Source organism: Aegilops tauschii, chromosome 5 (genome assembly GCF_002575655.3).
Source record: "Aegilops tauschii subsp. strangulata cultivar AL8/78 chromosome 5, Aet v6.0, whole genome shotgun sequence".
Taxonomy (NCBI): domain Eukaryota; kingdom Viridiplantae; phylum Streptophyta; class Magnoliopsida; order Poales; family Poaceae; genus Aegilops; species Aegilops tauschii.
In genome coordinates, this window is record NC_053039.3 from 53,394,708 (window position 1) to 53,404,321 (window position 9,614).

Genomic DNA, 9,614 nt, shown 5'->3' on the forward strand with positions numbered 1-9,614 from the left:
TCCATACATATAAAAAGTACATACATGCATACAAGAAATACATCTAAAAACTACATATATCTGAAAAATACATACATACATACATATATGAACATCTAAAAACATCTAAAAATACATACATGCATATAAAAATACGCATCACGGCGGCGGCAGCGGGGACAGGGGCGCGGTGCTCACTGAGGGAGGCGTCGGGGCAGGGGGCATCGGTGGCGGCGTCGGGGTGGGCAGGGCGCGTCGGGGCAGAGGGGTGCACGACGGAGGCGTCGGGGCAGGAGGCGCACGGCGGCAGCGTCGGGGCAGGCTGGGGCGCGTCGGTGACGAGGACGGCGGGCGGCGTCGGGGCGGGCAGGGGCGCGTCAGGGCAGAGGGCGTCGGCGGCGGCGAGGGCGCGACCGAGGGCGCGTCGGCGACTAGGACGGCGCGCGGCGAGGGCGAGGGCGTCGGCGACGGCGAGGGCGTGGTCCGGCGCGGCGTCGGGAGGCAACTGCGAGATGAACTCTAAATTTTCACAAGTGTTGGTTATATACCCAACTCTTTGGTCCCGGTTGGTGGCACCAACCAGTACCAATGCCCACCTTTAGTCCCGGTTGGTGGCACCGGGACCAATGGCCTTGCACAGCGGGGTGGTGGTGGGAGTTTAGTCCCACCTTGCTAGTTGAGAGCGCTCCGCACCTGTTTTATAAGCCCCGCTTCCCTCTCGAACTCCTCTGAACTGCAGGCCTATGGGCCTAAACTGACACCGCTATGCCTCTGGGCCTGCTGGGCCTTCTGCGGGCCTGAATCCTGGCCCAATTAGCTGGGTTTCTAGTCGTATTCAGGCCGTGGTGGCCCAGTAGGTGGCATTTTTTATTTTTTTTCCAGTTTTTTGTTTTGTTCTTTGCATAATTTATTATCTGTTGTTTTTTGCTTTATTTTTTATTTCTTTTTGCTTTAGGTAATAAAAATTATAAACTTTCTGTTAGTGCCATTTGTTTTCCAGTTTGAATAGTTTAAATTTGAATTTTTTAAAATTTGTGTGAATCACTAGTTTTTTAATAACTTTACTATAAAGATAGATTTTTGAGTGATTCTTTTTCCTGCTATTTAATATCACTGTGTTTTATCATTATATTCAAAAACAGATTTTGTTATTTTAGTTTCTAACAAAAAATTCTTTATGATAATTCTTTTTGCAATTAAAGTTTCTAACAAAAAAATTCTTTATGAAAATTCTTTTTGCTTTAATGTTTTGAATAGAAAATACTTTGATAATTTTGGTTGCATAAATTTTATATAATTTTAGTTTCAATAATACTAGAGGTTTATAAAAGTTTTTTGAGTTGATTCCTTTCGCTATTGGAGTTTTATAAAAGCTTTTTAGTTGATTCTTTTTTCTATTGAAGGATATTATAGTTTTGTTTTAGTTGATCATAACAGAATATTTTAATTGATTATTTTTAGTTCATTCTTTTTGCAATTAGTTCATTCTTTTTGCTATTAGTTCATTCTTTGAGCTAAATGACCCTTAAATTGAAAAGCACTACAAATGAACTCTGAAAAGGTTGAAAGTTGGCATGGTATCATCATTTCACCCACATAGCATGTGCTAAAAAGTTGAGAGGGTTACGACAAAAACTGGATGCACTTCGTGTACAAAACAGACAATCTCTTTGGAAGTATCAGGGTTTCGGACGAAAACTCATCTGTTACAAAGGGATTTCTTTTGTTCACATGTAACTGCAGTGATATTCTAGATCAAAGGCATCATCATAATAGTTCTGGATAGAAAGTCTTCACTTTTTCTTCGCTTGTGTCCTTTGCTTATTGCGCCGTAACCATGGATAATCTTCATCGTTTAACAGGATGCTTGGGTCAGCCTTGACTTTGAAGGGAGGAATTTCATGAAACTTTTCATAATCTTTAGACATGTCTGTCTTGCCCTCCAATCCCACGATGCCTATTTTTCCTGAAAGAACTATGTGGCGCTTTGGCTCACCGTATGATGTATCCGCTTCCTTATCTTTTCTTTTTCTTGGTTTGGTAGACATGTCCTTCACATAGAAAACCTGCGCCACATCATTGGCTAGGACGAATGGTTCGTCTGTGTACCCCAGATTGTTTAGATCCACTGTTGTCATTCCATACTGTGGGTCTACATGTACCCCGCCTCCTGACAGATTGACCCATTTGCACTTAAACAAAGGGACCTTAATATCATATCCATAGTCAAGTTCCCATATGTCCACTATGTAACCATAATATGTGGCCTTTCCCCTCTTGGTTGCTGCATCAAAGCGGACACCACTGTTTTGGTTGGTGCTCTTTTGATCTTGGGCAATCGTGTAAAATGTATTCCCATTTATCTCGTACCCTTTGTAAGTCATTACAGTCGAAGATGGTTCCCTCGCCAACGAGTACAGGTCATCAGAAATAGTGTTGTCACACCTGAGACGTGTTTGGAACCAACTGCCGAAACTCCTGATGTGTTCACATGTAATCCAGTCGTCACACTGGTCCGAGTGTTTGGAGCGCAGAATGTTCTTGTGTTCATCGACATACGGGGTCACCAAGGTGGAATTCTGTAGAACCGTGTAGTGTGCTTGAGACCAAGAATGCCCGTCCCTACATATTATTGAGTCCCCTCCTAGCGTGCCTTTTCCACCCAGTGTCCCCTCATACCGCAATTGAGGGAGACCTATCTTCTTAAGGTCAGGAATGAAGTCAACACAAAACCCAATGACATCCTCTGTTTGATGGCCCATGGAGATGCTTCCTTCTGGCCTAGCGCGGTTACGGACATATTTCTTTAGGACTTCCATGAACCTCTCAAAGTGGAACATATTGTGTAGAAATACAGGGCCCAGAACGACAATCTCATCGACTAGATGAACTAGGACGTGCGTCATGATATTGAAGAAGGATGGTGGGAACACCAGCTCGAAACTGACAAGACATTGCGCCACATCACTCCTTAACCTTGGTAGGATTTCTGGATCGATCACCTTCTGAGAGATTGCATTGAGGAATGGACATAGTTTCACAATGGCTAATCGAACGTTTTCTGGTAGAGGCCCCCTCAATGCAACCGAAAGCAGTTGCGTCATAATTACGTGGCAGTCATGAGACTTTAGGTTCTGGAACTTTTTCTCTGCCATATTTATTATTCCCTTTATATTTGACGAGTAGCCAGATGGGACCATCATACTGAGCAGACATTCAAAGAAGATTTCCTTCTCTTCTTTGGTAAGAGCGTAGCTGGCAGGATCTTCATACTGCTTTGGTGGCATGCCATCTTTTTCGTGCAAACGTTGCAGGTCCTCCCATGCCTCTGGTGTATCTTTTGTCTTCCCATACACGCCCAAGAAGCCTAGCAGGTTCACGCAAAGGTTCTTCGTCACGTGCATCACGTCAATTGAAGAGCGGACCTCTAGGTCTTTCCAGTAGGGTAGGTCCCAAAATATAGATTTCTTCTTCCACATGGGTGCGCGTCCCTCAGCGTCATTCGGAACAGATAGTCCGCCGGGACCCTTTCCGAAGATTACTTTTGAATCATTGACCATAGAAAGTATATGATCACCGGTACGCTTGGCGGGTTTCTTCCGGTGATCTGCCTCACCTTTGAAATTCTTGCCTTTCTTTCGACATTGTTGGTTGGTCGGAAGGAATCGACGATGCCCCAGGTACACATTCTTCCTGCATTTGTCAAGGTATATACTTTCGGTGTCATCTAAACAGTGCGTGCATGCGTGGTATCCCTTATTTGTCTGTCCTGAAAGGTTACTGAGAGCAGGCCAATCATTGATGGTGACAAACAACAATGCATGCAGGTCAAATTCCTCCTGTTTGTGCTCATCCCACACACGTACACCGTTTCCAATCCACAGCTGTAAAAGTTCTTCAACTAATGGCCTTAGGTACACATCAATGTCGTTGCCGGGTTGCTTAGGGCCTTGGATCAGAACTGGCATCATAATGAACTTCCACTTCATGCACAGCCAAGGAGGAAGGTTATAGATACATAGAGTCACGGGCCAGGTGCTATGATTGCTGCTTTGCTCTCCAAAAGGATTAATGCCATCCGCGCTTAAACCAAACCATACGTTCCTTCCGTCACCTGCAAACTCCTCCCAATACTTTCTCTCGATTTTTCTCCACTGCGACCCGTCAGCGGGTGCTCTCAACTTCCCGTCTTTCTTACGGTCCTCTATGTGCGATCGCATCAACTTGGCATGATCTTTGTTTCTGAACAGGCATTTCAACTGTGGTATTATAGGAGCATACCACATCACCTTGGCAGGAACCCTCTTCCTAGGGCGCTCGCCGTCAACATCACCAGGGTCATCTCGTCTGATCTTATACCGCAATGCACCGCATACCGGGTATGCGTTCAAATCCTCGTACGCACCGCGGTAGAGGATGCAGTCATTAGGGCATGCATGTATCTTCTAAACCTCCAATCCTAGAGGGCATACAACCTTCTTTGCTGCATACGTACTGTCGGGCAATTCGTTATCCTTTGGAAGCTTCTTCTTCAATATTTTCAGTAGCTTCTCAAATCCTTTGTCAGGCACACCATTCTCTGCCTTCCACTGCAGCAATTCCAGTACGGTACCGAGATTTGTGTGCCATCTTCGCAGTTGGGGTATAAACCTTTTTTGTGATCCTCTAACATGCGATCGAACTTCGGCTTCTCCTTTTGACTTTCGCACTGTCTCCTTGCATCAACAATGACCCGGCGGAGATCATCATCGGGCACTTTGTCTGGTTCCTCTTGATCTTCAGCAGCTTCCCCCGTTGCAGCATCTCCTTATTCAGGGGGCACATAGTTGTCATCGTCCTCTTCTTCTTCGCTGTCTTCCATCATAACCCCTATTTCTCCGTGCTTGGTCCAAACATTATAGTGTGGATGAAACTCTCATAAAGCAAGTGGGTGTGAAGGGTTTTCGAGTCAGAGTAAGACTTCGTATTCCCACATATAGGGCATGGACAACACATAAAACTATTCTGCTTGTTTGCCTCAGCCACTTCGAGAAAATTATGCACGCCCTTAATGTACTCGGAGGTGTGTCTGTGATCGTACATCCATTGCCGGTTTGTAACATCCCAAATTTTCAATTTGGAATGTTATACGTTAGAGCATCATTGCATATCATATTTTATTGCATTTTGGTTGATCCTAGAAATTCTACGCAACTCAAGGACCCGCGGAGAGAGTTGGGGATTTCGTTATTTTCATATTTGAGTTTTCTCAAATTTTGAAAAGAGGATCATTTGGTTTTAAATATTTTTCTCTTCAAATATTTCTTATATGAAAATAAAAAAGAGGGGATAAAATGACTTCTCCAAAATAAAGAAATATTGGAGGAAAAATATTAAAATCAAATAAGAATTTTATTCGAAATTTTATTGCTATTTTATTTGAATTAGGAAAATAATGCGTTTTTCAGAATTGCATTAGAGGCCCAAATAAATGTTCACTATGTCCGCAATATTATTAGAGGACCGTGAAAATTTGTTTCGGGATTTTTCGACTCCGTTTAGTATTTATTTTATTAGTTTTTCTGCGTCAGGATTATTTTTTAAAAAAAGTAACCGACCTAGCCGGGCCGTGCCCGACTAGGACTCCGACCAGGACGGCCTTATAAGCCGCCGAGGGCCGCCAGCCCCGCCGAACCCTAGCGCCAGTCTCGCCGCCGCCGGAGCCCCGCCGCCGCAGCTCACCGCCGGAGCCGCCGTCCCGCCACCGAACCCGACCTCGCCAGAGGTATAGCCGCCGCCGCCGGTTTTTCCCAGAAAACCGATCGGTTTTTTAAGAAACCGTAGGTTTATTTTTTTAGATCGGTTCGTTTTTTTCGGTTTAGTTAAATAGCGGACGTTTGTCCGTACGTTCGTTTTAACGAACCCTGTTCATCCGTTAGCCGCAGACAGCGAACGTTCGTTCGTTAGCCTGTTCGTCGCGTTTTATTTTGCAGGGTTTTTCCGCGATTATTTTCGATCGCGATTTCTGCCCTGATCTTCGTTTTAGTTTATCTTTTTGCTCGTTTATCCGAATCAGGTGATTCAAGCGCCTAGATCTTCGTCTCGAAGCCCTCTTTCTGTTTAACCAACTTGAACAAGATTTTGGTACTGTAAAATTTGACTTTAGTCCAGATTAGTAATCGGATCTTGTTTCTTTCGCAGTTTGAGTTTCGTTGCTCCGTTTGATTTGATTCTTTTTGCAAACCGGAGTTCTTCAGTTGAACTTTCTGGTTAGATCTCTTATTTGAGTTTTACCTGTGCTTCTAGTTGAGTGCTTATGTATGTTATTGTTTGTTTGCGATAGAGTACCCGGAGTGCGAAGCGTGCTACTACGAGTCCCTAGGTTTTGCGGATCATCAGCAAGGCAAGTAACACTTTGATCATACCTCTTTATTACCCAGTTTTTATGCATTAGATCAACCCTCAAACAATCCATGGTTAGGATCTGAATAACATGTGGGTTTTGGGAAGTAGATGATGAGATATAACCTATTGCCATGTTTATTATCAAACCTTTGGGAGTTACTTCTACGTTATGCTTATATTGCTATGCTATGCTCGTAGACGTGGTTTGGGTGAGTGTATCCATGACAGATGTGAGTATTGTTAATTAATGGTTAACTTAAGGTGGCTACTTAAATACACATCAGGGTGGATTGGTTGAGGCACCCTGGAGTACCCAGTGGTTGTCAGGGCACCTGGAGAATCCAGTGTTGTCCTAGGATATCCCGGAGTAACCGTGTGATCATCCTACGGTTCGCCACCCAGGCTCAAAGGGATCATAAGATTATTCATGCTAGAAACTTCCGTGTGCAGCCACAAGCCAATATGGGCTATGGCATAGTTATGTAAGTTGCGTGAAGCTCTTGAAGAGGTAGACTAGCAGATGTAGTGGGTTGTAGATGGTACTGTCTACCCAGAGTAGAGAGTTAATGCTTCAGAAAGATTGTGTCTCGAATCTCCGATCATGGATGTGTTCGAGTCTTGTGGGGAAAAGTGCACAAACCTCTGCAGAGTGTATAAACTAATCATGGTTAGCCGTGTCCCCGATTATGGACATCTTGAGTATCTGGTTCTTGGATTATCATGTTGATCTCGTCACTCTAAATTTAACTTGTTGGGTTTAATGATGATGCTGAATTGGGATTGAGTTGGAGGAACCTTCTCAATGTTTAACAACCACCATGATAGTTAAATGAAATTTATTCCTTTGTTGTACGAAAAATTGGCTTTATGCAAAACTGTAACCATAGAGCTTTCCACCAGCCATATATGCATGTAGTGATAGCATTCATTCTGTTCATTACTCTATGTGTTACATTGCTAGCATATTCCATGTGTTGACCCGTTTCGGGCTGCAACATTTCATGTTGCAGACTTTTCAGACGACGAGTAAGGTGCCGTAGGTCTTTTTCGTTCACTCAGCTATGTCGTTGGAATTGATGGACCCACTTTATCTTCCAAGCCTTCCGCTGTTATCGTTTTTAGATGGCCTTAAGCCATACTATTGTAATAAGTTCTATTTTGAGACATTCGATGTAATAAGTGTGTGATTGAAACTCTGTTATAAAACCTCAAGTACTGTGCATGTCAGCATTACCGATCCAGGGATGACACTGATGCACAGAGACTAGACTGTTTGAGGTCTGGTCACTACAAGATGGTATCAGAGCACACGCTGACTGTAGGACACGACCACTAAGCTAAAACCATAGGTCACTCCTCTCTTCTCATTTCTGACTCCTCTCCCTTTTTTACTCTATAGGATGGCGGATGCAAGGAACAAGTTTAAACAACCGGATGAAGACACTCCTTTTGGACGACACTTGAAGGAAGTTACTAGGTACCTGAACATTGGAATACCAAGCTTCACCGGGACCTACATCGCCACTTTACTAGAAGAGGAGCGTTGGGTGATTCGAGTTAATGTTCCAGGAAGGACGTTCATGCCAGTCACTGAGCCTATAGAGTTTTCCTTTGATGCACCAACCTGGAGTCTAGGAAAGAGCATGGCAACCCACATCACCATGGGACGCATTGGAGAAGTTTACCACAAGGATCTCAAGGATACTATCTACCAGATTTGTGGGCGCCGAGATGAGCAATGGGAGATGATCAGCACCAGGAGGGATAGGTCCATTGCAGCTTTCATCCAGGAGTTAAACCAGCACATTCGTCGCCAGGAGAACCAGATGTGCGCAGGCATGATAGATCTGAAGAAGGCAATGATCAGGATCACGGAGCTGGAGGAAGAACTCAAGTTTACACGCGATGGATATGAGGAGGAAATGATGATACTAGTGGAGAAGAATGACGATCTGACAAGGAAGCTAGGAGTATTCATGGGAGACCCCGCGCCAGGAGGGGATGACGACGATTCCAAGGAAATTCGTTCGGAGGACTACATCATCATCGACAACACCGACTCAGACCCCGACGATAGTGATGATGACTATGTTGATGAAGATGGAGCAGATATCATGGAGTCTTCCGTTGATTAAAACTTCTAGTCGACCACCATATCAGTAGTAGTATTTCCCCATGTATATAGTATAGTCCGAGCACATTTGTAACGATAGTTAGACCGATTGTATGCCCTTATTTGAATTGATTGAAGTGATATGTTTGTGTTTGTCTCATGCGCATATGGGTAGTGTTTTCCTTCTAGACCTCATTCTATTCTGTTTTGTCACCTTTTCTAAACCCATCAGATGCCTCCGAGACGTGATAATGGATTTGATTTCCCACCGGAGCTCACTCAGTTGATCCAGCAGCAGAATACCCTGATGCAGCTACTAGTCCAGAATTAGAACCAGGGGAACAACAACAACAACAACCCACCACCACCACCACCTGTTGATCACTTAGCCCGTTTTCTAAGGTTGAATCCGCCGGTGTTCTCTAGTAGCACTGAGCCGATAGTTGCAGATGATTGGCTCCGCAAGATTGGAAGAGAGCTGACCACTGCAGGATGCACAGATGCGGAAAGAGTGCGTTTTGCCGCACATCAGCTTGATGGACCCGCAACATCATGGTGGGAGAATTTCACAGCCACTTACCCCATTGACACTGTTACATGGGACCAGTTCCAGCAAGCTTTCCGCACTGCCCATGTTTCAGCAGGAGCTATGGCCATGAAGAAGCGTGAGTTTCACAATTTGCGCCAAGGACGACGCACAGTGGGCCAGTATGTGGATGATTTTAGTAAGTTAGCACGTTATGCCCCAGATGACGTCGCTACGGATGCCGCTAAGCAGGAGAAGTTTCTGGAAGGACTGGATGATGAGCTGAGCATGCAGTTGATGGTGGCAACTTTCAACAACTACCGGGAGTTGGTAGATATAGCTCTTATGATTGAAAGGAAGCAGCAGCAGATTGACAACCGCAAGAGGAAGTATGGACAAGGGAAGTACAATTCAGGAGCTCAGCGGAGGCCTCATTTTACCCCGAACTCGGGAGGACACATTCACCATAACCATGGAGGCCATAATTCCAATGGAGGAAGTTCGCATAATCATAGTGGACCCAAGAATGGGAATGGGAATGGAGGAAGCAACGGCATGAAACCGTTCCAACCCAGCAACGCCCGCCAAGAAGGATCTAAGTCACATTACTTG

The 9,614-nt window shown here is 44.6% G+C and overlaps 1 pseudogene; it reads right to left on the bottom strand.

Moving 5' to 3' along the window:
- Nucleotides 1-2,006: 2,006 nt before the first annotated feature.
- Nucleotides 2,007-4,265, bottom strand: LOC141022315 (uncharacterized; annotated as a pseudogene).
- Between the last annotated feature and the right edge of the window lie 5,349 nt (nucleotides 4,266-9,614).